Source organism: Equus asinus, unplaced genomic scaffold (genome assembly GCF_041296235.1).
Source record: "Equus asinus isolate D_3611 breed Donkey unplaced genomic scaffold, EquAss-T2T_v2 contig_669, whole genome shotgun sequence".
NCBI classification, from domain to species: Eukaryota; Metazoa; Chordata; class Mammalia; order Perissodactyla; family Equidae; genus Equus; species Equus asinus.
The window spans coordinates 17,501-24,821 of NW_027225370.1; positions in this window are offsets into that span (position 1 = coordinate 17,501).

Below are 7,321 nucleotides of genomic sequence, written 5' to 3' on the forward strand. Positions count from 1 at the left end.
GCCCGCACGCAACGTCGCCGTCGCGCGGGTGGCGGCGGCGGACACGGAGGAGGCCGCAGCGGCCCCGGGAAGCGAGTCGCGCTCGGGGCGGGGCCCCGGTCGGGCAGCCAGAACAGGCGACGACGGGGAAGGGCTCGGGAGAAGGCCGGCGGCGGCGAGGGCCGAGGCGCCGGAGAGGCGGCGGCGGAAGGGCCGCGGCCCGCCGAGAGACGCGCTCGGGGCGAAGGAGGGAAGACAGAACCTCCCGAGGCAAGTCGGCCGCCGGAGCACACACGGGGTCTCACCGCCAGGGGCCTCCAGCACCAGGGGCGGTCCCGCGGCGCCCGGAACGGCGACTGGCCCCGTCGCCCCACGCGCAGCTCACGGGGGCTCGGCCCCGCCACGGCCAGGGCTCTCCCGCACACGGCGCCAGCGTCCCGCGCCGGGCGCCTGGCGCGCGGGCCCCACCCGACCGGAGCCGAGAGCACTTCGCCCGGGGCCACCACCGGCCTCGGTGGCCGGAGGCGACACCCGCACGGCGAGGCCCACTTCGGTCCCGGCCGGTGGGCGGCGCGGCCAGGCGTCTGCCCGGGCGGGGGAGCACCGGGGGCAGCGGGGAGCGCGGCGCGCGCCTCGACGGAGGGAGCACGGGCTCGCGGGAAGGCTCCCGGGGACGGCCTCGGGCGCGGACGGGCCACCAGGAAAACACACGCGGGATCCCACCGCCAACGACACGCGAGGGCGGTCCCACGACGCCTGGGACGCCGGCCGGCCTCAGCCACCCCTCGGCCTCCCGCGGGCCCGGCCCCACCGCCGGGGCCTACGTGAGGCGCCCCCGCCGCCGGGGGCCGCCCCGTCCACCCAGCCACCCGTCTGCCTGTCTGGTCTGCTCCGGGGCCCACGTCCCGAGGGAACGCGCCCGAGAGCGGCGGCGGCCCCCACCCATGCCCGCACGCCACCACCGGCTGCGGCTCGGGACGGGAGCGAGCGGAGAGCCAGCCGCTCGCGGCGGGGCGGAGCCCGGACGGGGCCGGGCCCTCTCCCCGCCCCAGCGCGCGACGGGAGAACCACGCGCACGCTCGCGCACACGCGCGGCCCCGCGCCCGACGACGGCCCGGCCGGGCGTGACCCTCCCCCGACTCGGAGGGGGGAGGCGCCGGCCGCGGTAGGCAAAGAGCAGCTCTGCCCACGCGCCACGGTGGTGGCGTCCGTGGCTACTACGCGCAAAGGAGGGGCGGCGGCTGGGGGGTCCGGTACCCCAAGGCACCCTCTCGGATCGCTAGAGAAGGCTTTCTCACCGAGGGCGTGTCGCCCCCGCCCATCGTCCGCCATCGGTCCCACCAAGGCGCTTACAGACACCATGGCCACGCAACGCAGGAGGGGTCTGCGGTAGAGGTAAGGCCTAGAGCAAGTCGGAGCGTCCGTGGTCAGGGCCGCGAGCCCGCGCTGCCCCGGGCTCGCCATCTCTGGCCACACTGGGCTTAGCTAGGGATCTACAAGGCCCCTGTGCGGCTCCCAAGTCAGTGCCTCCTCTCAGGCCGAGAGACCAAGGGAGGCAGAGACTGGGACGGAGGTGCCGATCAAACAGCACCTCCCAACCAAAGAGCCAGCGCCACGCCGCTGGCTCGGCCCGCCACGGTCACTCCCACACCCGCGGGGAAACCCCAGCAAGGGGAACACGCGGGCACGCGCCCGAGCCTGCCCGCCCCCACACGGCACGCCGTGGGGGGCGACGAGGCACCCGTCCACCCCGAGGGGGACGAGGGGCACGCCTCCCTTACCGACTCGACCCCTCCGCTCCTCAGACACACCAGCACAGTGGTTACCTGAGGAGGCCGACGGGAACAGGGAACGACACCGCCACTCGGCCTCGGGCGCCTGAGGGACGACCTGGAACGCTCCAGGGGCACCGCCAACGGCCTGGGGAACGCGCTCACGCGCCCGGGAAGGCGCGCGGCGCGGCGGCAACACGGCCCGCCCCACCGCGGGGAGGGCCGCCCGCGAGACACAGCCAAGAGGCACAGGCGGAGCATCCGCCGCGTCACGGAGACCCCGACACCGCCCACGCCACGAGGCACGGGGCGGGGGAGCGAGGTCGGGCCGGATTCCGCACCCCTGCCGCCTCCCACACGCCACTCGCAGCGGGGGAGAACGGGCGAGGGGACCCGCGGGCAGAGCGAGAAGAGCGGTCCCGTTCGCCATGAACGTCCGTCCCTCGTCTGGCACGGCTTAGGCCCGGCCCGGGAGAGCACAGCATCACCACATCGGTCGGCAGCATAACGCGAGGGACCCCCGAGCAAGGGAAGGCCGGCGAGGACAGCGAGCGGAGGAGCCTGCTTCAGCCTCACCGACCCCTCTCCTCCTCCAGCAAGCGCGGGCGACCACCCCAGGACGAGAACGCCTGACACGCACTGGCACGGAGCCGGTGGGATGGGGTAAGTCGCGACCGCACCCGGGTGCCGGCGGCAGGGAGTGCACGTGGTAGAGGACCCCGCGCCCCTAACCCCGCCGCCCTCGGGTACCAGAGACCGGAGGTGGCACCACGGTCGTGGGGGCGCCTGGAACGCACAAGAGCCGGCGCGCAGGCCCCAGCGGGCGGCTCAAGCGGCGGGGGTGGAAACGGGCGTCCGGTTCTCGGCCAGAGCCCGGAGCCCTCCCCGCACACGCATCCAGGCACCCGGAAGCTCTCGGGCGACTGTCACCCGAGCAGAGCGTGTCAGCACTTACCTGGCGGCACAAAACCACCCATTCGGGGGCAAGAATCGCCGCGCCCGGAGACGGGGCCCACCCACGGATCACCAGGGGAACCCCTGGATCACGGCCACGGCCACCAGACCCCAAGCACGACCCCATCGCCACCAGGCCCGGAGCTCCCGGGGCCATCTGGTCGACCCCAGAAGCGTGGCGGCAGGGGGAGCCGGGGACAGCCTCCCCGGGCCGCCCGCGCGGGCCGGGACCGGTCGGTCCCTCCCTCTGAGTCGCCGGGTCAGGACTTAGAAAAGAATTCCGCGGAGGCGCCTCCGGCGACCGGGCCCGGGGCGGGACCGTGGCTCCCGTCCCTCAGCCGGGGCTCCACCTACGCCTCGAGCCGGCCCCCTCCCGCCTCCGGACAAAGACGCGACCCGCGAAACTCGGAGAGAGAAGTCCGGTCCGACGGCCCGGACCCACCCCGGGCACGCGTCCGGGCCGGGGACGCCCTCCCCGGCCCGCCCTCGAGGGCTCCCGGGGCCGGTCCACGCTCTTCTCCAGGGCGGGACTTGGAAAAAAAAACTGCCACGGAGGAGGAGGCATCCGAGGACCGGGCCCGGTCCCCACCGCCAGAGCCGGTCGACTCGGAAGACCAGTGGGGAAAAGGCCAGCCCGGCGGCCGAGCCCGTCGCGCCCTCCACGGGCCTCCCCCGCAAGGCCCCGGCCGGTCGCCCACCTCCGGAGCGGGGCGCGGAAAGGGGATCGGCGACGCGGAAGGCCCGACCACCGGGCCGCCCTCGGGACGACGGCCGGGCACGGGACGAGCTCCCTCGCCCGTTCCCCCGCGGCGGCCCCCCACCCCCTCCCGGGGACGGAGGGGCACCGGCGGCTGCTGGTCGACCCGTCCGGGAGGCCCCACACCCCGGCCGGCACCGGGCGGCGCGGCGACAGCCACCTCCCTCAGTAGCCTGCACCTCCAATCTCCGGCGAGCGGGCGTCGCGCTCACGCCCCGGCGCCACCGGGCCAGATCCCGCCAGCGACGCCGGCCTCCCGGGACTCTGCCTCGGTCACCGCGGCCGAGTCCCGTCCCTTGGCCCGCGTCGCCGGAGCTCCGGAGGAAAGAGACGATATAAAAGCGGCCGCCAGGTGGCACCCGGCGACCGACGACCGCCTCAGCGGGACGGAGCCGGAGCGCGGGCCCGCCGGGGAGCACAGCCGGGCCGCCGGGCCGCCCGATCCCGTCCCGGAGCCCCCTCGGACCCAGCCTCCCGGCCCAGTGCGGCCCCGGGGTGTCCGCCCGCGGGCTCCCGGCCGCCAAGGCGCAGCCCCAGCCGCAGGAGGGGGACTCGGAAAAGGTTTCTCGGGCGATCACCGGGAAGGGGAAGGGGAGAGTTCCCCCCAGAGAGGCCAGGGGGCGGCCCGGGCCGGGCTGGGCCGGTGCGGCCGGGAGGCCGCCGCTTCCCGGAGCGGCTGGAGCGCCCCCGGGGTTCCCGGGAGGACTTAGAAAATCAGGGCGGGCGGGGACGGTCAAACCGAAACCAGGCACGTCATCCGAGAAGGACCGTGATGACGGGAGGAGGAAAGCTTTCCAGTCCAGAGGGCCTGTCGAAGGCAGGCGGAGAGTCTACCCGCTGAAACTGACGAAGATGGGCAAAAGAAGCTAGCTCAGGCGCCGACATTTAAGGAAATAAAAAAAAAAAGCACGAGGGCGTGGAGAAATGGGGAAAAATCAACACTGAGAAATCTACCCTCTGAAACCGACGAAGATGGGCAACAGGGGCTAGCTCAGGTGGCAATTTTTAAGGAAAAATGAAAGGAAGTGCGTGGAGACCTGGGGAAAAAGCAACACGGAGAAATCTACCCTCTAGAACTGAGAAAGAAGCGCAACAGAGGCTAGCTCAGGTGGCAATCTTTAAGCAAAAAAAATAAGATAAAAAAATACAATAGCGAGGAGACGCGGTCAAAAAGCAACCCTGAAAAAGGTACCCTCTGAAACTGAGGAAGCAGGGCAACAGTGCCTAGCTCAGGTGACAATCTTTAAGCAAAAGAAACACACAAGGGCGTGGGGAGCTGGGGAAAAGGCAACACTGAGAAATCCACCCTCTGAAACTGACGAAGATGGGCAAGAGAGGCTGGCTTCAGGTGGCAATCTTTCAGCAAAAGAAACACACAAGGGCGTGGGGAGCTGGGGAAAAGGCAACACTGAGAAATCCACCCTCTGAAACGGACGAAGATGGGCAACAGAGGCTAGCTCAGGTGGCAATCTTTAAGCAAAAAAAATAAGATAAAAAAATACAATGGCGAGGAGACCCGGTCAAAAAGCAACCCTGAAAAAGGTACCCTCTGAAACTGAGGAAGCAGGGCAACAGTGCCTAGCTCAGGTGACAATCTTTAAGCAAAAGAAACACACAAGGGCGTGGGGAGCTGGCGAAAAGGCAACACTGAGAAATCCACCCTCTGAAACGGACGAAGATGGGCAACAGAGGCTAGCTCAGGTGGCAATCTTTAAGCAAAAGAAACACACAAGGGCGTGGAGACCTGGGGAAAAAGCAACACGGAGAAATCCACCCTCTGAAACTGAGGAAGATGGGCAAGAGAGGCTGGCTTCAGGTGGCAAACGTTAAGCAAAAGAAACACACAAGGGCGTGGAGACCTGAGGAAACAGCAACACGGAGATATCGACCCTCTGAAACTCAGGAAGATGGGCAAGAGAGGCTAGCTCAGGTGGCAATCGTTAAGCAAAAACAAAACCCAAAGGCGTGGAGACCTGGGGAAAAAGCAACCCTGAAATATCTACCCTCTGAAACTGAGGAAGATGGGCAAGAGAGGCTGGCTTCAGGTGGCAATCTTTAAGCAAAAGAAACACACAAGGGCGTGGAGGCCTGGGGAAAAAGCAACACGGAGAAATCCACCCTCTGAAACTGAGGGACATGGGCAAAAGAAGCTAGCTCAGGTTGCAACCTTTAAGCAGAAAAAAAACACAAGGGCGTGCAGACCTGGCAAAAAAGCAACAGTGAGAAATCTACCCTCTGAAACCGACGAAGATGGACAACAGAGGCTAGCTCAGGTGGCAATTTTTAAGGAAAAATAAAAGGAAGTGCGTGGAGACCTGGGGAAAAAGCAACACGGAGAAATCTACCCTCTAGAACTGAGAAAGAAGCGCAACAGAGGCTAGCTCAGGTGGCAATCTTTAAGCAAAAAAAATAAGATAAAAAAATACAATGGCGAGGAGAGCCGGTCAAAAAGCAACCCTGAAAAAGGTACCCTCTGAAACTGAGGAAGCAGGGCAACAGTGCCTAGCTCAGGTGACAATCTTTAAGCAAAAGAAACACACAAGGGCGTGGGGAGCTGGCGAAAAGGCAACACTGAGAAATCCACCCTCTGAAACGGACGAAGATGGGCAACAGAGGCTAGCTCAGGTGGCAATCTTTAAGCAAAAGAAACACACAAGGGCGTGGAGACCTGGGGAAAAAGCAACACGGAGAAATCCACCCTCTGAAACTGAGGAAGATGGGCAAGAGAGGCTACCTCAGGTGGCAATCCTTAAGCAAAAACAAAGCACAAAGGCGTGGAGCCCTGGGGACAAAGCAACCCTGAAATATCTACCCTCTGAAACTGAGGAACATGGGCAAGAGAGGCTAGCTCAGGTGGCAATCGTTAAGCAAAAACAAAACACAAAGGCGTGGAGACCTGGGGAAAAAGCAACCCTGAAATATCTACCCTCTGAAACTGAGGAAGATGGGCAAGAGAGGCTGGCTTCAGGTGGCAATCTTTAAGCAAAAGAAACACACAAGGGCGTGGAGGCCTGGGGAAAAAGCAACACGGAGAAATCCACCCTCTGAAACTGAGGGACATGGGCAAAAGAAGCTAGCTCAGGTTGCAACCTTTAAGCAGAAAAAAAACACAAGGGCGTGCAGACCTGGCAAAAAAGCAACAGTGAGAAATCTAACCTCTGAAACCGACGAAGATGGACAACAGAGGCTAGCTCAGGTGGCAATTTTTAAGGAAAAATAAAAGGAAGTGCGTGGAGACCTGGGGAAAAAGCAACACGGAGAAATCTACCCTCTAGAACTGAGAAAGAAGCGCAACAGAGGCTAGCTCAGGTGGCAATCTTTAAGCAAAAAAAATAAGATAAAAAAATACAATGGCGAGGAGACCCGGTCAAAAAGCAACCCTGAAAAAGGTACCCTCTGAAACTGAGGAAGCAGGGCAACAGTGCCTAGCTCAGGTGACAATCTTTAAGCAAAAGAAACACACAAGGGCGTGGGGAGCTGGCGAAAAGGCAACACTGAGAAATCCACCCTCTGAAACGGACGAAGATGGGCAACAGAGGCTAGCTCAGGTGGCAATCTTTAAGCAAAAGAAACACACAAGGGCGTGGAGACCTGGGGAAAAAGCAACACGGAGAAATCCACCCTCTGAAACTGAGGAAGATGGGCAAGAGAGGCTACCTCAGGTGGCAATCCTTAAGCAAAAACAAAGCACAAAGGCGTGGAGCCCTGGGGACAAAGCAACCCTGAAATATCTACCCTCTGAAACTGAGGAACATGGGCAAGAGAGGCTAGCTCAGGTGGCAATCGTTAAGCAAAAACAAAACCCAAAGGCGTGGAGACCTGGGGAAAAAGCAACCCTGAAATATCTACCCTCTGAAAC